This window comes from Falco punctatus (assembly GCF_963210335.1).
Source record: "Falco punctatus genome assembly, chromosome: 6".
Taxonomy (NCBI): Eukaryota; Metazoa; Chordata; class Aves; order Falconiformes; family Falconidae; genus Falco; species Falco punctatus.
In genome coordinates, this window is record NC_137585.1 from 86,017,440 (window position 1) to 86,043,759 (window position 26,320).

The following is a 26,320-nucleotide window of genomic DNA, read 5'->3' on the forward strand; positions in this document are numbered from 1 at the left end:
CTGTGAATCTGTAATTGCTTTCTTAATTTACCAGAAACAAGGCCAATGAAAGTGGGAATGCCAAGAAAAAGCAAGTCATGTGAACTGCGTTACCTGGTGGTGCCAAATGTATTTTTGCATGAGAGGCTTGCAGTTTCATAATTTCTAACATGAAGCTGCCTCATTGTCCAGTTTATGTACGGAATAAACTGGAAATATTTTATCTGTGTTCCTCATGAAATTTCTCATTAAAATGTATGCATCTTCAAAGAAAAGTGCACTTTACACTTATTTCAAGGGGTCTGCATGTGAAATTGTCAGCTTGACGCTCACAATGCTCTCCTGAGAAACCAAAATCCCTGCCAAAAAAAACCCCTCAGAGCAATGTCAGCAAGATTTCCATCACTGAGGCCCCATAAACTTGGATTACCCATTTAGGGAGTTAAACAGGAGCAATTGTTGCTACATCTGTCTTAGAATGAGCGCTCCCCCCGCAGCGACTCTGACAGCATGAGAGCATTATTTCTCAGTGCCACCTTCTACCGTTGCCTTATGAAGAATTTATATGTTTTGAGTTTTCCTTCGTGGCAGACGTCCAGCGGTGCTGTACTATAAACCTGCCACAAAGAATGAAAAAAGTGCAGTTTTCAGTTCAATTGGGGGCCCAGACTGATGAGCTCAGACAGGCCAAACCTCTAAAGGTTAGTGAGTCTGAACCTCGGCTGATTCACTGAACACCATCAAATTATGTACTACTAAGAAGGTAGCAAACATTTTTAAAGACTAATTACTCGGGAAGGTTGTGGAGGGTGATTAATAGACCCAAATCCTTTATTGGAGTTCTCTTGAGGAACCCTAATGAAATAACAAATCCAGAGAGAGGACAAATTCTTTTCCTTTTTTGGCAAGTAGTTTTTTAAGCTGAACAATGCTGCCAGCTGAATGCATCATTAAAGGGATGGCTTTACCATGGCACACCAAACCCCCCACTGTGATAAATGGCAAATAAAACACGTCTTTCATCCACACATCAAGGCAGATGAAGATGAGCAGAGCAGGGCTACCAGGATCAGTCTGCTTAGAGTCATCGGGCGTTGATAGCCTGTAGAGGGCTCTCAAGGTCCTCTGCTGAAGTTCTTAACCCAGTTTCACGGGCTGCAGCTGGAGGTTTTCTAAGGTCACGGAGGTCTTTCTCAAAAAGGCTAAACAAAAGGATCCTTCAGCATAAGCGTGCATTTTTTTCCCTTTTCTATGGCCTTGCTGTTTCTATGCACTATCTCCAGCCACAACTTTGCCTACATTATTTGGTTTAGCAAACAGATGTTAGAAAGCCACTGTTAAATATAAGTCTCCCCTGTAGGGATCATTGTGAAGGGAGTGGGAAAAAAAAGAGAAAAAAACCAACCATCAAAAAACTCAACAAGCTTGGAATAGGAATGAACGCTTTCAGCATTTTCTGCCTACTGTCAACTTCGAGGCAATTGCACTCTAGGCAAAAAACACAGGTGATATATTTTTTATATATATATATATATATATATATATGTAAATATATAAATATATATATATGTAGTTAGCTCATTATCTTCAGTTCCTATAATGATTGGGGACATGATGGAAAAAAACCCAATGCATTGATTATATGATTTCTTTAAAGCAGACTATACTGCAGAATACATGTCATATTTGATACATAAAAATAATAGCAGAACCAGTTACACAGGTTACTTATCAAAATGTTCACATTAAAACCTAAAACCAACCTGCAAGTAAGTGCCATATGTGCATAAGGACACGAAGCCTGCAGCAAATTACATTTACATATATATTTCATGGCAATTAAACCCTTGTATTTGCGAGTTAACGACATATTTTAATTGCTTGTAGCCATGGTTTTCTTTCTTAAAAAACAGTACTTGAGGAAGGAAAATGCCCTTTCCCCTTTGACAATAGCTGTATTTTCAATTCCCAGTTCTTGCTGTGATTATCTGCGCATGAAGAGCTGAAAAATTCAGAAGAAATAGATTATTACAGCAACCTCAGTTCCTGTCTTTTCTTGTCTGGCTATACTGAAAGGAAGAACCCTCTAAAATTAGGATAATTAGGTTGTTTTTCATTTCTAGTAGGGTTCCTTTACGGAAGGACATATCCTGTAACAGTCCTTGACGGCACCTTCTGGCATTTGCCAAGTAAGTTTGTTTGCCTTTTCAGGAGGAAACGGTCTTTTCTTAATATTTTACTACCTTTACTTCATGTTCCTATTTCTTTTCCTTGTAGTACCAGGGTGGCTCTAGCTAGGACAAAAGTTACAGACGAAAACCTTACATCCTGTTTGTGTCTCAGTATGTAGCAGCACAGCTGTAGAAGTAGTGTTGTAATTTTTCTTTCTTACTGGGTCTCTGAATAAGCCATTGAAAGTACCAGTTGGTTCTATTCTCCTTAACTGTAGTGGCAGCTGCCATTGAGTTTCTGAAGCTGAGTTTGCTGTGACTGCAGTAAGTGATGGAAAGAAAATGTGCGATAATAACAGAGAGAATTGTAGGTAGGTGGTACAAACCGAAAATCTCGAGGATGCTGAATGACAGCCCCCCCCCCCCCCCCCCCCCATCTTCGCCCCCTGTGACAACTCCTCAAGTGCTCCCAGCTTCACAGGATTTAACCATTTTTTCTTGACTTTAGGTCAGGAAAACGTAGAGAACTATTGCTCTTCATATTCAACGGCTGTAGGCAGCGAAAGCTGTACATCATAGGAATGGGACTGTCAGGTACATGTACAAACATTATTCCTTTGGACTGCTATTTGGGCATCTGTAAGTACCTAGGAACTGGTGCCATTAAGTGGTTTTTCAGTCCTAAGTCTGCTATATTGCAGAAGATCCTGCAAAACCTCTAATCTCTTTACAGTGGGGGAAACCAAATTCCTTTAAGCTGGCAGGTTCTGTACACGTGAGGAGAAGTAAGAGACCTTCCCCATCTGCCATTCCTCAGAAGCCATACAGCACATGCCACTGCTGGATGCTGGAAGAGACAGAATCAGGCAGTGGCTAAAATTTTATGAAAATGTTACAGTGTATGTAAGTTTTCCTTGACATGTTCTGGTTTTTTGGGGCAGAGATTTTCTATACAAAGATTTTGAAGAATTTATGTTTTTTCCAGGATTCCTCACTGTCTCTGGCCCTAGCAGGTTATACTCCACCAACCAAAACATGTGGAATTCCTCAAAATATTACAAACCAGCTCCATGTGGATCAAACCATCCACAGATGTGCAATGTGGTTTGTTCTGTGCATGCCCAGGGGGTTCAACATGTCCTAAAAGTGTTGGATTTACTGTGCATGTGTAGAAGATATACGCATATAAACTTCGAGACCAGATGTACTGAGATGCAATACACTGACAGTGAGAAAGGTCACACAGGAAATTTTGACTCTGCAGAGCTTTGTTCCGAAGGGTGTTCTAGCCTTTGGTGCTTCAAGCACTTGTACCTCCATGTCATTTTCTCTAGGCATTTTCTTGAAATGTCAGTAGTCACCAGTGAGGTCCTAATACCAGTGAAGCTGCCTAACACCTGTACTATCACTATAATTTTGTGGAGTGTCGGAAGCAGAGAGATTCAAATTCCTGTTATTTCTACTTACATTCAATGCTCATTACCCAATACTTTATTGGGCATTAAGCCCCACTGTCCTTACTAAATCACAGGGAAATGAACATTGCTTCCTGGAGGCATTTGCTCAGGAGAATATAATCATGCAGGTTAGAAGAGGCTGTAGGAGATAGTCCACCCTGCTGCTCAAGGCCAAGCTGCTCAGTTTGGTCTTAATAATCTCTGAGAGACTGAACAGCTTCTCTTCCAATGCTCAGTAGTCTTCATGGAGAAAAAAATTCTGTTTATGTCAGGTCAAACCATCCCTATTTCATTTTATGGCTATTGTCTCATATCCTCTTGCTGTGCATCTCAGAAAAAAAACCCAAAAAACAAAAAACAGCCTTACCTTCTTGGCAACATCTTCTTTAGTACTTGCAGGATGCTCTTTGCTGCCCTGCAGTCACGTCTGCTCCAGGCTGAAAAGCCCAGCTCCTTCAGCCTCTCCTTATGGGGCAAGTGCTCCCACTCCACATCATCCTGGTGTCCCGCTACTCAATTCACTCCAGTTTACTGGTCTTTTGTGAAGTGGGAGACCCACGACTGGACACAGTTTTCTAGATACGTCTAAAGAATGTGGGGTAAGAGGGACGAGCCCTTCCCTTCATCTACTGCGTGTGCCCCTGCTAACACAGACCAGGAGGCAGCTGGTTTTCTTCGCTGCCAGGACACTGGTTCATGCTCAGCTGTCTGTTGTCAGAGTGCAGCAAGGGCTGGCTGCTCCCTGAGGGATGGGAGGCTGGGAGCTGAGCTCAATGCCAGGGCTCACAGGGCGGGACCTCTCCAGACAGTGTCCATGCCACACTGCTGGAGAGAGGTGAGCAGGGCAGGTCTGGAGACGTGTTTAAACTTCAGACACAGCCTGGTGGTGGCCACACAGGTCCGTGGTGAAAAGGTAAGTCCTAGGTCAAGCTGGAAAGTCAGTTGGGGCTTAGCTGGATTGTCTATCAGGTCAGGTTCAGCGGGGCCATGGGCAGGTGCAGGCAGGGCTGCAACGCGGCTGAGGCTGTAGGTCAGGCAGGGGCCAAGAGCGAGAGCCTCGGCTGAAAGCAGCTCCCAAGGGACAGAGGGGGGAAGCCCTGCCATGACTTCCTACAGCTCCTTCTCCACAACAGCTCTGCTCAGCCAGCTGGCCTTGAACTCAGCCACCTCTGGCAGCCAAACCCCAGGAGGGCTGGGGAGTACGTCCAGGGTGCTGACAACTGCCTGCTGAGGCCCCAGGTCCTTTTCAGCAGAGCTGTTCCCCAACCAGTCTTAGCCTGTACAGTTGCAGTACATTTTTCCATCCCACGCACAGGAGTTTGGATTTCTCCTTGTTGAATTTCATGGGGGTTTTGTTGTCTTATTCCTACAGCTTGGATAGGTACTTCTAGATGGTGACCCAATGATCCATGGAGTATCATCCACAGGCTGGATGAGGGTGAATTCCATCTCTTCCAGATCAGTGAAAATACCAGTATAAACTCTGAGGAGGTAAATTTGTAACCAGCCTTGAAGTGTGAACCATCAGCTCTTTGAACTCAGTGATCCACAGATCCTATCTGTCTGCAGATCCACACTACCTATCCATCCAGATCATAACATTCCAGCTTGGATAAAAGGGTACTGATGGAGACTATATCTAAAGCCTTGCTGAAGTCAGGTTAGTGACATCTCCCAGTTTCTCCTTAGCTACAGAACTAGTTATTTTATCACAACAGACTGTCTTCTCTGTTACTAATCCTGTGTCATGCTAAACACCTCTGCTTCATTCTTTACCTACTGTCCTCTTTGTACACTTGATAAAGGATTTAACTAATGTGTCCTTAGTAATTTTTAGCCAAGTTATGTGTATTTTATTCTTCTAATATCTTCTTCAGAAAAATACATAAGGGAAAAAAGGGAACAAGAGATAAAAAAGGAACATCTTGTGATAAGCTTTTTAAGCTTCTAAATTTAATAAAGAATACAACAACATGACTTTATGGATCTTGCCTTTGTAATTCACAGATTAAATGGGAACACTCTTTCAAAAAGGGTAGGATGCTGTTGTATATGGTCAAGTTTTGAATTTCATTTTAGAGACTGTGAAGAAAATTCCTCCTTCAGCCTGAACGGTTTTTAATTTCACTTTTCAAACCTTGAATTCTAAAAAGTGCATAACAACATCTCCATTTCTTGTAGATATTCAGTACTAACTTCATCACCAAAGTTGTGATGGAAAGCCCATTGAAGTCAGTAAAACTCTTCCTTTAACATCAATCATTTCTGGATCAAATGGTAACTGACAAGGCATGGTAAGTTCATTTTTAATTCTTTTACCTATGGCTTTTTGATGAGTATGTACAAAGCCGTGTATAGGATGCGAAAGAAAAATCTGCAGTGAATAGCAGCTTTCCTATATGTCCCAGATGCCTGAGCACAGATGAGTTTTCTTGAATTACTTGTAACTGGAATTTGACTTTAATGTTTGTATGATGAAGTTATTGCCTAATCGTTCTCTTGAATATGTGATACCTGATGTCTACAGACAGAAATCTTCTGCCTCGTTGTGAGTAGCCATGTTAGCCACATGTTGTTTCTGTTCTCTGATTAGAGTAGTACAGCTTACAGTCTACTAACACAATGAGTCAAGTGTGAGCCTGGGATATAATCAGGAAGATCATAGATATCTTACAGACAGCAGACAATAAAACAGCAAGGCATTAAAAAAAGTTAAGCTGCTTAGGGTTTGCCTTTGTAATCAGCTGCAGTTAGCTGTCTAGTGCTGTGCCTGAGCTAACAAGCCCTGTGTAGAAGAGGAACTTAGTTGTTTAAATGACACCAGCATCACTAATTGCACTAACAGAACGTGATTCTTGTCTGGTGAAATTGCAATAAGCGAATAGTATCTGCACATGGCCAAGAGAATGTCTATGGTGTGTTGACCATATAAAACAATGATAGATCCCCAAAATAATGTTCCAAGAAATATTGTGCTACTTCTGCCTCCAGTGATTTAGAAAGTGTTATGAGGAAATATACATTGCCACACAGATGGCAAAAAGGCAGGATTTCTGCTTTGCTGGGTTGTCTTCAGAACTAGAAACACGAACACCACCAGGTTCTCCCTAGCCTGGTACTCTTCCAGGAATTCAGGCAGGAATCCAGTGAGGTCTTGTCAAACTGCAGATGCATTGGATGAAGTGTTTGGGTTCAACAAATCATCACATTCCAATGCATTTTTTTTAAATTGAAAAATTCCCATCAGCTCTGTTGGTGAGCTCTACTAGTTCACAAGGGGTAAATTCCAACATTGTCAAAATTGCTAAATTATCATGGAGTTTCAGGAAACTACCATTTTATTTATATATATATTTTTAAGCAATGCCCAATACCATCAAAACATCATACTTTTGATACAAATATATGGAAGTACAAATTCGTATTTTTCTCTAACAAGCATTCTATGGACAAAAATTGGAGTGTGTCTGAAACTAAGTTAGTTAGAGTACTGAACATTTTTTTGGGTGCTAGCACAACTATAGCATATAAACACTGGGTTATTTTACTACAGTACAAGTCAGTTTAAAAAACAAAACAAAACAAAACACTAGGCATTCCTATCTGGATTTGGATTCATGTTTCAAATAAATACAAAGTGATCATGATTTCTGGAATTTATTATGCATAATTGCTACCAAAATATAGCAATGGCCCAAAACCCAAAGCTGTATGCCATTTCCAAATTTTAAGTCAGCTATGAGTTCAGCGCACTTTTCAAATGATGTTATAGCTTGGCACTGCCTTTGAATAGGGTTTTTTGGTTGTTTTTTTTGTTTTGTTTTGTTTTGTTTTTGTCCTATGGAAGCAACCACATAGCTCTCTTTTCATTTAAATTCAAATAGCAAGCTCTCTGTGACAGCTGCGTGTCCATGTGAATGCTGTTAACGCTGTCAATCTCAGTGCCATGAAGTTTTGCGTTTGTAGCACAGCACTGGATAAGAATTCCCTGATGGAGCTACTCCAGGTTGTTATGTGTGGGTCAGACCATATTAGGAGCCTTGGGAAATTCGTACATTTCCCTTGAGCTCAACAAATGGCAATATGACCTCTCCTTTTGAACTTGTTGAGATATGTTCAGTGGAGATTATTTGTTAATCTTCCTTTGAAATAGCATACCGACGCTTTCAACTTTTGCAGACTCGTGGAAAAATGGCTTCGTGTTTTTCAGGAAAAAAAAATTGGGGGAAGCACACAACTGCAGTAGATTTTGCAAAAGCTAATCAAAGCGTGTTTCTGCCTTACAATGAAACGTGGTGCTGAGTCTTGGGATAATCATTATATAAACCAGTATTTGTACACCTACTAATGTATCAGTTCAGATCCCGGAAACAATAGTTGAGCCCTGATGTTAATTGGCTATTTTAGGGTTGTGCTGCTACGATTACTGTCTTCTCCTCTCTGATTTACTTTGGGTCAGTGCTAGCTTAGGCACTACACATCATATGCATGTGTGGGTAAGTTCCTACATAAGTAATTTTTGTTTTAATTACTTCAAGGGATATAACTGATTTAGAACAATAAAACAAATAACCATTAGCCTCTGATTACTTTCCTCAGTTTTCTGACACACTGTGAGATTTGGACATAGTCCTGCAAGTCAGTATTTTCTTTTATTCTTTTACTTTTCTTTTCAACTTCTGGCCACGCCAGAAATGTTTTAGGGTATTTGTGAAATGAAGAATTTATATTTCCTGTGTTATCTTTTGGAAAGGTCCTAGAAATTCTCTTAGAAGTCCCCAGCTATAGGATGTATAGAAAATTTCCCCTTTGCCACATTTTTTCTTCTCCAGACCACACAGGTTTTTCTCCTTGCTTATACCTTTTCTCTCTTTTTGCTTGAGGTTTCCTCTCTCCTGGCTTCATGTGAACTTAGAATGCAAAATAATCTCTCTGTAAAAAAGCCTTTAAGCACTCCTCTCCCAGCTTCAATTTTTTAAGAGCTGCTATTACTATCCTCCTTCTTTCCCCAGCTCTATTGCTTCAAACCCAAATCTGCATTTCTCATTTCTTAAGTCCCTCTATATAAACAGTGTCCAGTGGTCCTCTTGCCTTGAGAAGACCGTAGCTGAAGATCTTTAGAAGATCTTTGCTGGCATGTGGCTTACTCCACAGCTAAATGGCCAGTCACTAACAGAAGAGTTTCATGCTAACACTGGAGTTTTTAAGTCCCACTAACCGATTTCTAAAACCATCATAGTTTCATGAACAAAGAAAATGACAAAGACAGGAACATTTCATAGCCTCAGAGTGAACAGCTAATGTCTAATAGTCATATATGACAGAGCACATATTTTTACAATCAACTTGAAATTACTGCATGCTTTTAATAGCAAATATCTGTATACAACAGTCAGCTAAAACATTCTAATGGACAGGACTGGAATGTTTCCTTCCCTGCTTTCATCAGATTGAAATGAATGAAAAAAGCAGAGAGAGAGAGAGAGAGAGATATTTTCTATCTAAGCAAAAGTGGAAGATCCCTTTCTAGATTGTTTTAAAACATTGAAAAAAGTCTTGTGACTAATCTAATTCCAGTGACAAACGTTAGGACAAACTGTCTTAGGCCTAATACCTTAACCTCCCCCTGACTTCATTGCTTATTGCCTGAGGGCGCCTTGGGTGGCTCTGTAAGGGAGCAGCCCGACTGCTGATTCACTGGGCGAGCCTCGGCATTAGCCTCTTCACCGCTCTTAGGACTTGTGTGTGAGTACTGGGAGAGAACAAAAGGCTGCGTGCGGCAGCTCTCACTCCTCTAAATCACACCATTTAAATCAATGGCCACTCCGTGTGAGCAGACCTCAGGGTGATGGGGGAGGATTGCAGTGGCAATACTGAGCTCAGGTATTTCGGTAAGAAAAGGTTGGCATTGATGAGCAAGTCAGTCCCTCATATTTTTTCTTGATTTCATCTCCAACTTGCTGGAGGTTTGAAGGAAATAAAAAAAATCCCTTAAAACAATCTTATTTTTATCTACCTTATGATTTTCATTTATTGACAATGGCTCCAAAACAAACAGTTTTCATGTCCTGTATAAATATATTTCTTCATTTATCTTTTATTTGCCATATTCACTTTATTACTGAAACAGCTGCTCTTGTTCAAAGTTATGGTAATTTCACCTCTATGGGGAAAAAGAAAAGATAAATATTTGGTATTTAAGCCTGAGTTTGTACTCAATTTCTACCATCATTTTGAAAGAAGTGTGAAGAAATCTTACTTTGGTGATTCTCAGTCAGCCAAACACACACAAAAAAAAAAAAACCCAACCCAACCAAAACATAAAAAAGGTGATCTGTGCACAATTATTAAGTATTATGACTTCAGAGTGCATCTTACAGCATCATCCTGTGCTGTGACAGGGAGATTCCAGGTAGTTCCAGGCCAACTAGTGTAGCTATCCAACATACAGCAGCACCTTGCAAAAAGACTAGCCCGTGCATGTGAGTCAGTATAGCTGATTTATCCTATCCTGCATACTTGGGTTAATTAGCCCAAATTAGAGCCAATTAGTGAGCTAGCTCAGGTGAAACAGTATCCTGCTGCAGCTATCTTGTTTCTGGTTCTGAACCAGGTTTGCTCTAAGCTGGCTCAGTGCTCTTTGCTGAGTTGCGTGGTGTGGGCTTGCCCTAAATAACTTGCTCCAGGTTCAGCTGAGTACATTTCAGAGCCAGGAATAGAACTGCCATCAGTTGACTTCATGACCTGCCTGAAACCATGCTATTGTTGGTTTTCTCAGAGTTCTTGATTTTATTTTTAAAAAACCTTCAATTTTACAGCTGAGCAGCTTGAGGCATAAAGAGGTCAGTCAATGGCACTACTGGGAGTAGCACCTGGTATCCTGAGAGCCTATTCCCAGCTCCTTGGCTCTACGCGGTAGAACATGCAACCTCCTTTAGACTTATTCCAGAAATGATCTATAAATACAACAGCGTCAGGTTTGTTTTGAGCCCACACATAAGGAGTTTATTTGAGGGCACCCTCGGGCAGCCGTTTCAGTTATAAAATAAATTCTGAAGTAACTGCTGTGTCTGAGGCTTTTCAGATATTCTCCAGGTTATACAGTGAGTAATATGCAGCATTAGTTGCCATTTAAGGGTCCAGAATGGGGCAGGTTTGAAGGTCTGTAGGACAACAAGGTGCGTTTTTCTTCACTGTATTTATGCATTCTGCCAATTCTCCAATTTTTTTTTTTTAATTTTTATTTATTTATTTTTTTTAAATTCTCCTCTTTCCTCCCTTCACCCTTTCAGGAAGGAGAGAACCAACAGAAAGCAAGGAGGGTTCTTGTGAGGTGCATCACAGCCAGTCCTGTTGATGTTTGCTGTTAAATGAAGTGTGAAGTGAGTTGTTAATGGACTTTTTTTTTTTCCCTCTTTTTTTTTTTTTTCTTCTGAAGGATTAGCTTGTCACCTTTGTGATAAAATAATTTGCATACATATCACTGTTGTGATCCAGAAACACACAGTTTTATATATTCTCTTTCTGATCTCAGTTGGACAAGTGAGACTTTTTTACGAGGTAAGGGTTAGCAAGATGCATAGCAAATAAGCTTTCATAACTTATTTCATTTTTCACTGGTTTCAGGGTAGCTGGTGGCTAAAGCCTTACATTTAGCTACATTACCTGAAGCACTGGCTAAGTAATCCTTTCACTGGTGCACTCAAGAAACATGTGGTCTTATTTGTCTTGGAAAAAATAATAGGAATGAAACTACATAATAGCCAAACATATTGTGCATTAAGTAGCAGGTAAGTTCTTGTGACGTCTGCATTGTGGATGAAATGTTACAATACTATTTCTAAGTAGAAATTTATTCAGTTTAAGGATGTTTTTGAATTTAGGTCTATGCACAAATCAGCTGAAAAGACATCGTTACCTATTTTAATACTTTGCTAAACAGAAATGGACTATAATTTTATGCCCCTTAAACTCCATATTTTATACTGAAGTTCTGCTTCTGGCTATTCCAGAACACTGACAGAGCACACAACATAGTGACTCAAGTGAATCTGACTGGAGGATAACAAATGTAGTATGCATAATTAATTAATAAGAGGAGGAAGGAAACAGTTTGGACAACTATAAAACAATTCGCCAAACCTGTTTTATGCAAGCTTGCAAAAAAGTTTGAGGGGAAAGAATAATGAAAGATGTGGAGTTTTGTGGAAAACTGAGCAAATACTAAATTAGATCGTTATAAGTAGATCGTGTTAATTTAGCCAGGTGTCGTTCATTTATAAGTGAGTTTTTACTTTTAGGCAAGGGAAACGGTAGATTTAATCTACCTCTAATTCAGCAAAGTGTATACTATGCTACCACCCAACAAAAGCGATTAGTACTAAAATGGGATTAGTACTAAGACTGGAAAATAAGCATGAGACTGGCTGAAAAGAATGTGACACCAAATTACAATTAAGAAAAACATGGAAAAAAATTATGACTGAAGTTCCTCAAGGATCAGTCTTAGAACCATCCTAACAATATTTTCATTGATTTTCTTTTTGTGCTGAAGTCACTATGGCCTGTTAAATATTGTTGAAAGTGCGAAGTTGGTAATTATCATCAAATCAGAGGTGGGCTGGGATATCTTGCAGGAAGAAGTAGATTACTGACATAAAAAGAAAATTATGGTAATAGAAATTAGAAAAAATATCAAAATACATAAAGAAGTATGTGTGCTGAAAAGCTAAAAAGAATTTCTGTTCAGGGATGATCAGTGAACTAGCAGGTACATATTACAATAGCAAATAAAAAGAATCTTAGCTTAGACTCACAGAATGAAGTCTGAGAAGAGATATGATTGCTCTCTGAAAATGCATCAGAATGGAATAAACATCAGGGAGGGAGAAGAACTAATTAATCTAAAGGACATTGTTGGCACAAACCCAAAGGGTCATTATAAAATTTAAGTTAGAAGTTAGAGGAACTATCATAGGAATGAGAAATGTCCTTCTGTTTAAAGAAATGCAATCAATTAATTTTAAGGTAAATTTTACTTAGTTTATAAAAGAGATTATATGATATGGTTGTCTGCAATAGCAGACTGCTAGACTGCGTGAGTCAGTAAGCCACTAAGAATTTTGCACCCAACCTCCTCTTCACCAAATATTGAACTTTCTAGAAGTTCACAGAGGTAAGACACAATGATCAGCCATCATTCACCAGATTTAACTTGTTTATAAAAAAAAAAAAGTACACAACTTTTTTCATATGCTGTTAAACATGTTCATGGACTTCCCTAGAGGGAGGATGGGATCAAGGCAGAACATTTCCTGGAAATAAATGAGAAAAAAAAAAGGCGGGGGGGGGGGGATCTAAATTTTAATTTGATGCAGAAGAGCCTCATGAAGTCAGTCAGTTATGGACATTAATATTTGAGAATATACACAAATTATATTAGAGGACATATAAAAGTGGAAATCAGGCTTGCAACTTGTGTAATATTTTTTTTCCATTCACAGAAACACATATTGTCTAGGACTCTGTCTGTTCTATTCTACTTATCCTTAAACCTTTTACTTTTTCTATCCCTTATTCCCAGTAGTCTTTTTTAAAAAGTTGGCTTTGATCTTCTATGGGTGGGATGAGGACATTAAAAACGGGTGTTTTTTGATTCGTTGTGCATTGAAAAGCCAGCACACAGAAAATCACAAAAACCATTGTCATGTTATGTGTCTTTGTCTAAGCTGTATCTGAACTGTTTATTGGTGTAACAGGTTGTTTGTTTTTAAATAATAAGATAGAAAGCAATAAACTCTTATTTTCCTTGGATGAAGTGGTTCTTTTCTGTAGAAATCAGAGATACTGTGCCAGTTCAAACTGGCAGGAAAAATCTGAACAAGCTCAGTAATTGCTGCTGAACAACATTTATTCTGTGGCTAAACAAGGTTTTGGTTTTCAGTGTGTCAATCTGACACTTTCTGCAAGTCATACATTGACCTTTACTGTAAAACTTTAATAATTTATTTCCTTTATTAACTGTAAAGATGTCCAGCCTTTGTCCCCAGTTTGATTCAGTGTTTAAAAAAGGAAAGCAAACAAAAAGAGTGTTGATCTGCCAGTCAGAGCACATGAACTGACCCTTGGATGCTCTCTTGATCTTTATGAGCTGGCACAATAACAAATCAGAGCTATGATACTACATAAACACTGGTAAATGCAAGACTTCTGAAATTATTTTTTATCTTCACCCCCTTCCTTCTCCTTTCATTCCTTATCCCATTCATGTAGTTTTGAATGATGCTGGTTTTGTGATTCCCATTACCATATTTTCTCTGACATATTTTTTATTGAAAGTAACATCCTAGATTGTGTAAATTTTCGTAAATATTCTATATTTCATTATAAACATATGAAAACTGTGTACATACAAATATTTTAAGATACACATATGTAAGAATAACAACTAAAACCAATTTAAGGTTTTTAAAATGTTTCAAGTTATTCAGAAATCTTATCTTGGAGATTCCAAAGAATTCATTCATCTTCCCGCCTCCCCAGACATAAATGAAAAATGGTGATGGGAGGAGAAAAATCTGAAACTATTGTTGCCATGCAGAGACACCTCTTAATTAACAATAAAGTATTTACTGGGTTGGGTGTTTCATTTTTCAGGGATTCTAGGTTAGTATCTTCAAAGGAAAAACCTGCATGAAACCCCCATTGTTCTGCCTAGGTTTTTTCCTACTTACGCTCTATATTTGCCCACTCTGTACAGTAATTTTCACAGAAAAGAATATTTTGATCACAGAGGTTTCACTGTGAGTGAGAGATGCAGACATTACTTTCAAAGGGAGTTCACATATTATTTGAAAAGTCCCGAATTAAAAAAGACAAAGATCAGCTTTCTGGTGTTCTGTTACTACAGCTGCTGGCTAGAGGATTACAAAAGCAAAAGGTCTGATTTTATCATGAGACCTGAATAGGAGGAAAAAAGTCCTAAATTATTTTACAAACTTGAATTATGATCAATCAGTTAAAATGGAAAGTTCTTTTAAAAAGTTCATATTGCTCTTTTTCACGTGTGTTCTCAGTACCCTTTAAACCAATTTTTGAAGGAGGCAGCCTCCAAGAAAGCTCAGTCCTAACACTGGACAAAGATGTGCACTGAGCTGTGCATGTGAACTCCTCTCTGCAGATCAAAACAAGTGTCAAAGAGCTGAGAAATTTTTGTGTTAATTTTGATTAACTTTTAAGAAAAAATAATTATACTATTCTCTATTATACATGCTCATTGTCCACATTTCAGTAGGTTGTGATCATACTTGAAACATAAAAAATATACTACATGGTATATAAGAGGTCCAATTGATAGTGTAATTGAAAGGTGTTTGATAAATGAATGCACTATCTTATGAATATTGTGTATTACGGGACTATTGGAGTAAATGCACTTGTAAAAAAAATAAATGTGAAAATAAACAAACTTAAGCTGACCTCAACTTGTGTTCTATACTATTCAGCCAAATAGTTGTACTGGCAGAAACCTTGCCATTATATAAACTTGGAATATTTGTGGATTCAATCAAGATTAAGACTCTGGCCAGAGTGCTTTTTGCTGGAATGTGAGAAGGTTCAATAGCTCTAGGAAAGGATTTGCAACAATGCTTAAAAGCACTTACTGATCTAGTATATAAATGAAAGTAGTAAAAATACTTAGAAAGTAGTAAAAGTACTGACATAATAGAGATGTGATACATAAATATTTGGAACACTGTGTTCGGGGACACTTGAGATTGCTGTGTGCTGACTTTTTAATAAAAGATGATATAACATGAGAGAATGCTGTTTCCAAACTGTGTATTAATGCAGCTGTTTAAGCTGATCATCTCACTATTAAAACCAAGTAGGAAAGTGGGGAAAAAAGCCTGATAAAAGCTTATGGTTTGTTGTTGTTATAGCTGTTCCAATATGTTTGGAATGCAGCAAAACTGACTTTTAGAGGTAGATTTGGGGTGGTTGGGTTGGTTTTTTTGGGTTTTTTTTGTTGTTATTTTTTTGTTTGTTTGTTTGTTTTGTTTCTTTTTGTTCTATTTTTCCATTACACAACAGAGGTCTGTGGTAGGCTTCCAGATATTGACATTCTAGAAAGGATAAATATGACCACTTTGGACAGAATGGTTGGCAGGTATTTGGGATATCCCAGATTATTCTCAGAGGAGAAAATATTCCTAGAGCCAGACATTTTTTCATGCATATTAGTGTATTAAGTAAGAGTGTAAAAAGTCCAGTTCCTTACACACAAGAAGACTCAAACATCAAGAGATCAGTCCCAGTTTTTCAGCATTCCATGTCATTTGTTCCTGGCCCACACAGGGCTTCCTTCCAAAATTACTCCGTCCTCTTGCTTCTCCCTGTTTTTCTTAGTGTCCTAGATATTTTACCATTGCTTTCATTTATGCAGTGACCTCAGAACATGTAAATGGATGGATACAGTTAGTTGAGTAATCCTCTAGGAGAGCGAAGGCTAGGACTTCATTCTCATTCCAGTTAAGGGAAGTGGTATAATTCCCCCAAATTTAACAGTACTGAAGCAGTGCATAATTGCCTCCCTTAGCCTTTGCAAAAATTTTATACAAAACAATGGGAGTAAGAAAAATAGAATTAATTACCAGGTTTGATCCAAGTCAAAAAACAGGGTTCACCTATTATAAGTGGGAAAGAGATAGACTGGCCGCAATTAGCCATCCTATTGCAATTTACATCATCAGGAGACTGGTCCAAATAAAAGGGCATGTTGGAGTACTAGGAGCAGGAGGCAGAGAGAGGAGCTCATAAGGTTAATTTTGATCATAACTTTTTCTGCAGTATTGTATGGAAAATTATATTTGTCTGAGGCAAAATGGGAAAGCACGCTTGTCTGCTTCACAAAGGTAAAGACTATTTTCACGCAGGTAAAGATTATTAAGGAATGTTTCTTCAGGCCTACAAAGATTTACAAACGTAGTAAAAGGCACTTCCATGTGCTTTCCATTACTCTAATTCTTCATGTTTTAATTAAGTCAATAATGTCTCTCTTAAATGATAGGTTAAGGATTTTGAGCTTGGTTTTGTAACTATTTAGCCATATGTATGCGTGATTAAAATGCAAATGCAATTGCACGCCTAATTTCTACATGTAGGCAATTACCTTAACGGATATACAGACAGGATAATTATATCTGCAAATGTGCATAATTCACTGTGTCTGTATATACAGTTATCTGATATGTTCATGCAACTGTAATAATTGTGCATGCATACACTTCTATGTCTGTCATCTGAAAAATTTAGCCTTATGGGTTTTTTGTGACTTCCTTTAATTTTATTATCTAATTAAAACAAGCATTGTGTAAAACAATGAATATGTGATAAAAATATCCTGCATTGTTAAATATCAATCCTTTCCATATGATTGTATTTTCCATACTCCAAGCATAATATTTGAGACCATTGTTAAAATGTTAGGTATAAACAATGGCAGGCTTTGCTTGTTCTTGAAACTGGACAGATCTCTATTGTCCTGGGCAGATGTTTGCTAAGGCACACCCACACAATATTTAGGTTTCTAAACATAATCTATGAAAACGATCAGGATTTCCTACACCTTGATGCTCTGCTAAAGAAACTGCAAATACTATTTTTGCCAATGTCTTTCTTATTGATTTTAATTTCAGCTGAATTCAATTGTGAGGAATAAATCATAAATAATTTCCAGTTAATTTGTGGTGGTATGAAAAGTCAGGTGCAAGCACTTTGGGGTCACTTTATTTTTTTCTTTTCCTGTGTGCATCCTAAATAACTATCTGGTAGAACTTTTACTTTGGTAGACAAGAAGTTTGAAATCATATCCACAAGGCTCATATTTGCTTTGCATACTTGCAGAGCAACCAAATGCATTCTCAGCATAACATCTTTAGGTAAAATTGCTAATTTTCTTTGCTAGGTGCTCTTCTCCTTTTAGCTAAACCTGAGGTACCCCTTACACATTGCAAACTCATTCAAGTGTAAAGTGATTCAAGTGTATCAGGCTAAAACTTTACGTGTGTTTAAAATTGTTTAGGAAGTGTGGCTAAAGGATTACTAGATATTTTGCTAAATAGTTAATATCCATTGTTTTGCAGTCAAGCTGTAGATTACTTAGAAGAATTTCCAGGCTGTTATTCACATATGTACTATTCATTAATAATTTATTTATTCTATTTTCTTTTTTAAAAGAAAATTATCAATATTGGGTGTGAGAAAGGAGTTGATAGACAGGTGCTGACACATTTATTTTAAATTCTTACCACACTCTCTCTTTCTTTTGGTATTATTGGTAATATAATGCACTGGACACAAATAAAAAATATTTATTCTAGAAAATCGCTTTTTTTTTTAAGCTTAAGAATATCTTTAATGTGTGAAAAAACTAAAGTGCATGGAAAAATAATATTAAAAATGGAGAATACAAAGCTGCATATGATTTTCTTGGTATGTTAACATAAGGGAGGAAGTAATTGATAGTTCTTTGCAGAGCCTAATTCCATCTATCATGCAGAAGATAAAAATCTACTAGCAGGCAGAGGCTGATGAAAATATATTGGTGGGTTGTAACTATGCATTTTTGTTGGTAAATATTTTTCTGTTTGTTCATTCCACTGAACACTGGAAAGGCAGTACAGAAATTCCTTGCATTCCACATCCTGGATGAGGTCCATGAACTATTTAACTCATATTAAAGCAACTATTGTTAAACCTTTCCTTTATTGTCCTATTTAGAGCCACAAATTAAGACCAGTAAGGAAGTTATCCAAAACATTTTTGAAATTATTAGCATTCCTTTATTGCATACAACCTTACATGCAGACAAAGAAATATGCATTGTATTATCACATCAATTGAGCACTTGAGGACCTCAGCAGATTGATGTTAAAGGAAAAATTATAAACTTGAAATTGCTTGTGCTTGCATATTTTAATGGCTAAAAAATCTTTAGCTACATCTACTTTAACTGCTGGCCAGTAGAAATTCCATTACAGTTTTCTTCAAGATCTGCATTCAGTTCACAAGTTTTAATTTGGTTGCCATTCAGTTCCCATCCTTGTTTTATGTATGTAAAGTTTTATGCCCGTTTTGCAAAGTATGTACATGAAGCCTTGACTAATTTCGTAGGTAAAGGTGCAAACTTGAAGGAAACAAACTCAGTGTCTGCAATCACATCTATAATGTTTTTTAAATAATTAAGAGATCTAATTTGTAGTGTCACCTCAACTATTTTGAAATATCTCCAAGGCAGGCATGTGTTAGATATCAGTATGTACATGCAACTGGGAATCTGAAAGACACTGTAACTTTGCACACCCGTGGAATTAAGGTGGGTCTACCTGAAAAACCAGTTCATGAATTATCAGTATTTAGCTATACATCTACAAAAAAGCAAAGCAGAAAAAACCCAAACCTGAATGGACAGTTCAAATGGCTTTAATCCAAGCAAAAGCTGCTCTCCATTTGTATCTGCACACTTTTTGCTTTGCAAATAACTTTTCCTGTTTTAATCTTTGCCACTAACCCTCCAGAATTCAAAGATTAGCTGCTATTTGAGTAAGTATGCAATCTGTGCAGTCTGTTTTCAAGTATTTTAATATTCCAAATGTCCATAAAAATGACTGAAGTTACAAGATAAGAAATTGGTTGCTAGTTTTTCAAAGCAAAATGGAAAGCATAAAAGAAATGAAATAACATCCCTAGTTGTTCTTCAGCTCAAGACTTGTGCCTCTGTGAAAGATAAGTGTTCGGTAGAACAGAAATTGTTGAAAACTGTACAAGAATAAGGAGCTGTAATTCAAAGATGTGTGTTATGCAAGACATCTAATGGGGCCTTTTGGCCTTGAAAATATGAATCCATAAGTATAAATCTCTGAAACATAAAATGAAGTGTTCTCAAGGCTTTGTCAAAGCAAAATATTTTGTCATTTTTGCACAATGTCAGCTGCAGCGTTTTTCTAGAATATAACTCTCAGGGAATTACCACTTTATTTGTGGAAAAAAAGTTCTCGCTTTAGCTGGTTAATGAAGCATTGTGTTTAGAAGCACTTCTTTTTCAGTAAGCTGCAAATCTCCTTTGCTTAAAGGGTTATAAAAACATTTATCCAGTGTGTGAATTCACGCTTCCAGGTATTTTTGAAATCTGTTTTCCTCATCACTATCTCGGAGAAAAAGAGGGAGGGAAAGGAGGCCTTGGGGACATTGCAGACACTCTGTGGTATGCTTATTCAAAGTGTGAATGGACATTGGCATGTCCTGGCCATTCTCATGTATCTCATTTGCCTTTTTGACAGTATGAGGTGGGCAAGAATGACAGAAATCTTTTCTGTAAATGCACATTACCCAGACAGCCTGCAGTCCTACTGGAACAATGGAGAGGTGTAACTAGGTTTTGGAAAGAGCTCTGGCTTAGACTGTAGCTGAAACTAAGCCATACAATTAAAAAAAAATTTAAAAAAAGGATGTGGCTTGCTGGGACACAAGTATAAGAACTATTCATAAGTTCTAGAATGCAGATTTTACTGTAGTGCCTGTCCAAAATATCTCATACTTCATGCTAGCATTTGTATTTCTAAACATATATTCCTCTGCTGAGCCCTCTTGACCAAGGTTTTTCCATGGCTGGTGGGCTCTGCAGTAGGAGGTGTCAGTGAACTTCCTATCTGAAATCTTGTGTTTCTCACTGCAGTGATAGAATTTCATCTGGATTGGTGGGTGGCATCAAACTTTGCAGTCTGAGTCAAGCAGGGCCACCTCCACCAGCTCCTCAGACAGCTGCCAAGGAGAAGGAGGCTGGTCATCCTGCCTGAGGAAAGGCTTGGACACATAGTTTCAGAGACAGCAGTCAGATAGAAAGCCCAGTCTTGTATGTACGCAAAAGTCCAGGAGAAGGGCAAAATTTCATTGTTCATACTTTCTAGTATTTTTTTTTTTTCTGATCAGCTTAGTCCTCTGCTCTGCTCTTAGGGCTGTCATGGTCCTGTTCCCAGCTTGTGTCCCACCCTGGTCTTCACGGCATGTGTTGAACAGCCTCTGCGGGATGAATTCCAGGACTAGAGCCACAATCCCAAATCTAACCATAGCCATACCCAAGACTATGCATCATTTTATGGCCCAAACTCTTTCCAAGGCTAATTTGAGAACTGTTTAACTGGAATTTTAATGACAGTTGGTTTCTAGAGCACAAATATTAAAGGCCTTGACTTATAATAGAGCTGTTTTAACATACACATTTATGTATTTGTACCATTTATAGTATATAATATTTAAATTATTGCATATAGCATATACACTATTTTCTGGAAATACTGACTTTTTAGGAAAATCTTACTCATTAGAAAAGATACTAATATTATGGGGACACAGAGTAGGGATAAATACCTGTGTGCCAAATCTGCCCTTCCCCACCCAAGGCAAGAAGAGTCTTTTGTAGAAAACTACATAACGCAAATGTTTGAAACTATGGTTTTATTAAAGACAAAAGGAAGTTACCACTTCGTGTTAAGAATAATATGCAGAGATCTTCTAAATCAGAGAAAATAATGAAAATACAAGCCTGAGAACAGACCAGCGCCTTTCTTTTGTCTACCAGCAACCTCTGATCCCCAGTATAGGAGGCTGCAGATGTTTCTCCTTAGTGAGAAATTGTTTAAGACCTGTACCTCGTTAAGAATAACACTGAAAACAATGTTAAGAATAACAGTTCAGTTACCACTGGACAATAGATTTTCTTGTGGTTAGGTGATGGCATGTAAAAGCCCCCAGGAGCTAAAAGCAGGCATTTTTACAATGTAAAGCAAAAAGGAGAGACTAGACTACATGTTTTACCTCAATATCACGGAGGAATTTCACCCAGCAGGGCATGCTCTGGGCTGACTCAGGGGTGTTGCTGAGCCATAGCTTGTTTTTTGGGTCAAACTTATTATCCAGAGACATGAGCAGTTACAGAATGCAACTTTTCCCTTGGTAGTTTCCTTCATTGACTTAGCACTGCCAAAGTTACAAGAGTGTTCATAATTTCTCATTTGAATTTGTATGGTTTCTGGTTTTTGCTCTTCAGTATATTTCTCCACAAGAACGTTTTGTACAATACATTTGAATCACCTTTCAGTCTGCTTTTTTATAAAGTAAACAGACAGATTTGTTGCAATCTCTCACAGTGAGGCATGTCCTTCTACCTTTAAATATCTTTATGGCTTGTTTTCTGGATGATTTGTCAATGTCATTTTTTAAAAATAGCAATAAGAAAATGTCATGCCATGTTTCAGTACTAGCCTCAACTGACTACGCAGTCTTATAAATATGCCTTTTTCTACCATCACAGAAGAATGTCAGGCAAACCACTAAGAATGCATGTCAAATTGCTCATCCAGCACTGCCCAGCTGAATCTCAGCTTTCCAGGATATAGTCCTTCATTCTGTAAATATAGTCTGCCTCTTTCTAGATTTTTCACTTTGCATTTAGCAGTGTTCAAATGTATTCTGTGAGTTTACCAGGCAATACAGGAATGCTTTATATGATTGTCTTGGTCCACTAATTATCCGTGTTCTTTCTGAATGACTTGCAAAATACATTAGAATCAATACTGTGTTTAATTCTTGATCAATGACAGAAGTGCTGAATAACAGAGTACTGATCATCACTAAACTGGGATCCCATACTGAGATCTACCTACAAACAATTCATAATCTCTTCAATGTGCATCTTGCTGATACCATATAAAGCTTTTTTTTTTTTAAAAAAAATATTTATGCAGTAATAAAGTTAAACCCCAATGCTCCTGACAGCTTATGTTATGCAATTCAGAGACAGATGGAAATAAAAACTGAATGAAAAAGATCTTTGTCAGGCACTTTGCCTCAAAATGAACAGCTGAAAAATCATGTTGATTTGATAAAACATACTTTCCAAATAACCATTCTGACTGACCCTAAGTAAATCCTTATCTTTCAGGTTGTTTTTTTTAGTTGATTCCCACACCAGCTTCCGTTACTCCTTTAGAATATCATAAAATACCTTAAATTGGGATTATGTACCTTAAATATAGGATTAAACCTTGTTTACTTTCTGGAATGCATGGCACACTTTTTGATCTCTATCAGTCATAAAGAAATATGGGATAATTGACACTTTCAGTCATACACTGCTGACTTAAAATAGAAGTTTCTAAAAGAAACATGAGAGGGATAAAATAGGGTTTATAACAAATGTTTTATGTTCCTTGTAAGAAAAGCTCTTCTATGCATTTCAGTTAACTTCTTAATTTTTTTGTTGCTGTTTTGCAGATTATTAGCAAATGTTCACTGTAGACAGTGCAAATCCAATTCCCATTGGCTACAATGACCAAAAATATAGTACTGTGGGAGACAGAGAATCATTAATGTGATACAATACTGGTTTCATATGGGAAAATACCATATACTGCTCTCCTCAAGCTGTAGCTTCACAATATGTCAGCTTCAGTGACAAGAAGAGTTTAAAACATTCCCAGCTCCTTCATCTCCTCAGCTGTGCCAACACAAGCTCTCATGAGGTTGGGCTGTTGGCTGAAACAATGATACAATGCAGGTCAAAATCACCACAAAGGAAAAAACCACCTTGTTTTCAAGCCAAGTAAGTTCAAAGATCATGGTGACAGTGCAGCCCCGCAAAGCATAGCATCAGCTCAGCTGTGCCTGGGGGTGCTGCGAGGGCACACACAGGAGCAGCTGGGACGGGGGTGCATGCTGGGAACCCCTTCCTCTGCCCACTTGGGTACTACAAAACCAGCAATATAGAAAGCTGTGTAACTTTTAGTGAAAGTCAGTTACCAGCCAGCAGCATGGCAAATGCCGGCCACGCACGTTTCAGAGCAGGATTTGCCTCAATTTCTGGGAGGGAAATTTGTGTTTCAATTACTATCAGAGCTGAGCTGCCATGCCTGGGTGCAAAATGTAGAGGTTTGCATTCAGCTGTGACGCAGCAAAGAAGCAGCACAAGTCTTTCCATCCATCTGTGTTATTTAAATCACTCAGGTCATATAAAGCATCTCAGGCAACATCCTCAGCTGTTTTTCTAAGTTAGCATTGTCATGCAGTGTAAATTCTAAGTGTGGTGTGAATTTGGCAGCATTGAATAAATGTAGCTTAAAATGGATATATATAAAGAAGTTAAGGTCTGATTCTGTATCTTTCTAAATTTCTGTGTAGGTATAAAAGAAAAAGTCCTTAGTTTAACTGAAGTAGTTATTCGTGTTTGTCTATAAACTAGCCCAAAATACATAATTTGTATATAAGACAGTGTAAAGGTATCACAGCATGCATTTCTACCTATTTTCTGTCTATCTTTTGCTAGATTGTAAGAAGGTGGTGTAGGTTTCAAAATGTAAAACCCCAGGATCAGAATTAATGTTGGCTCCAACGTGTCCAAACTATCCATCCCTGTTTCAAAACATTCACATATATTTAAAGTATTTTCTAATTAAGCGGCTTTTCAAATCCTTTTTCAGATTTCAACAACGTAAAACCTTTGTCCAAAAGATGCTGTACGTATTCCACCTAAATAGAGTGCACATGTATGTGTGGCAAGATAGGTTTTTACTCCTTCCTGTCATCTAACCAAAGAGATGGATTCATCTAGTAGGTGTCTTAACCTAAGAGGCCACGTTGTAGCCATCAGTTTACCATACTCCAATCGCCTGTTGATTGCTTTTTTTTTTTTTTTTTTTCAGTTGCTCAAAACAATTCTGTGAATTAGCATAAATATACATTTCCTTTATTTTGCCAGGCTTCATCACATAATTCTTCAGAGTGATGTTAACTACAGTGTCAGAGTGATTTATTATAACTAGTCTTCTCCCCCTGTCTTGATTTTTATATATTACTATTATGGTGCCCTTTTCCACAATGAAATAGCTTTGTCTCACCTTATGTGAATTCAGCCACCTATCCTTCTTTCAATTATGCAGTAAATATTAAAAATAAAATTGGAGGTTTGAAACAATATTTAAACCATGCATACTGCATTTATTCATATACAAAATAGAGCCACTTCAGTGATAACTGGCAGTGACATGTGTAGGATGAGCAAACTTTAGCAACATAGTTTTTTCACTTTGTAACACGTTTTGGTTTTTTTCTTCAGTTTAGGTAATTTAATGTCCATTTTCTTACTGTTGTTTGCCAACCTGTTTGCTTGTGTAAAACACTACAAATACTGTTTCAGCATATTGCTGTAGCAATTGTTTTGTTTTCATGCATGTAATAGAAGTATGGTAAGATTATGAACTACCATATAAACCGTTTTGAAGGACAAGGGTCTGAGATGTAGGATCAGAAATAAGAAAGGATTTGTGCATTCTACACTTCTATGCTGTTTTATTACACTACCGGTCCTGATTTTAACCACCTTTATGCTTAATAAGAGCCTCATTAAAATGCTGCCCGTTAGAAGAAGCAGAAAGCAGGCTGAATTTCACGATCGGCCCTAATGACACATATAATGGTTTGGTTTCCATCCTTACCCCTCTTCAAATCTGGGATCTGTGGGTTCAAAAGTGCTACATGCAAACGCTTGAATTCTTCTGCAGAAGTAGCTAGATAGGATGGTTGCTGTTTAAAGGTCTGACTGACACTGTGATGACTTATCTATGTGACAACTCTGCTACACTGGAAGTCAGGGGGAATACTCAAGTGTGTAAAGACAAATTGCAAATTCTTGCTCCATCACAAAGTAGTTTAACATAAAGAAAGGACTGCACTGTCAAGTGGAAAACACAAACACTAAAATGCTAGCATCCTGGAAAGAGCATCAACCAGAAACTACTCACTCAGTGCAGCTGATCATTATTTCAATAATTTTACCAAGTGAAAGGAATCTCAGCCAACAGTGAGTATGGAAATCCTAAGTAGGAATTCTAAACTGTGTACTTATTTATAATGTGAAATATGTGGATAAATTTATTTTTGTGCTTTTGGGTATTTTCCAGTTAGATGCTTGTAGGAAGATTATTATACTCTTCCTAGTCAAAGTGAGGCATCGGGGCTATTTTTACTATAGATCTAGGCAAGATCTACACCCACCTAGAGAAATGCAGTCCTGTGGGGTGTCACTGCACCTGAACTGAAGTCATGTGGGTATCAGTATATTTTGAGACAATAGTATGGACAAAATCATAGCAACACCTACTGTGAATTAAGGATGTGGAAACATTACACTTGCTCAAGAAGGATAAAACCAGTGGAGCTTAATCCAGCAGTTTGCTGGCCACCTCAGCATGAACTTTTGTCTTCATGTTGGTGCTGTGGAATTGGAGAAAGGATTTGAAGGCTTTGCCATTCATGCAGTGATAATCACTTTCTTGGACTTTAATGTAGAAGAGACCATTTAATCATCCAGCCATGCCGCCTGTACGAGACCATTGTATTTCCTCTGGATCTCCCTTCAAGAATAGTAGCTGTGGATTATCTAGCAAACACCTTTTGGAATTGCAGGCAATCTTGATTTTTAAAATTCTAGTAGAGAAAAACACACACATCTACTGGTGAATTCTTCATATCAAACATCCACATTTTCTTTCTGTTGATTGAATCTTACTTAAACTCCCCCCACCTGGATCTTGTAATGCCCGTTACTGTTCAGTCCTCTGAACAGTGGTCTTCATTGAGGCTAGAGGCTTCGGCTGCACC

General features: G+C 37.8%; 1 long non-coding RNA gene across 1 annotated transcript in view; it reads left to right on the forward strand.

Annotated features, from left to right (window-relative positions):
* The first annotated feature begins 2,105 nt into the window (after positions 1–2,105).
* The window catches only part of LOC308066561, a 90,047-nt gene continuing 65,832 nt past the window's right edge, over positions 2,106–26,320 (forward strand). Inside the window, exons 1-2 of the long non-coding RNA XR_013929200.1 lie at positions 2,106–2,168; positions 5,789–10,989. This is a non-coding gene — a long non-coding RNA (uncharacterized lncRNA). The remainder of the gene's footprint in view (positions 2,169–5,788; positions 10,990–26,320) is intronic.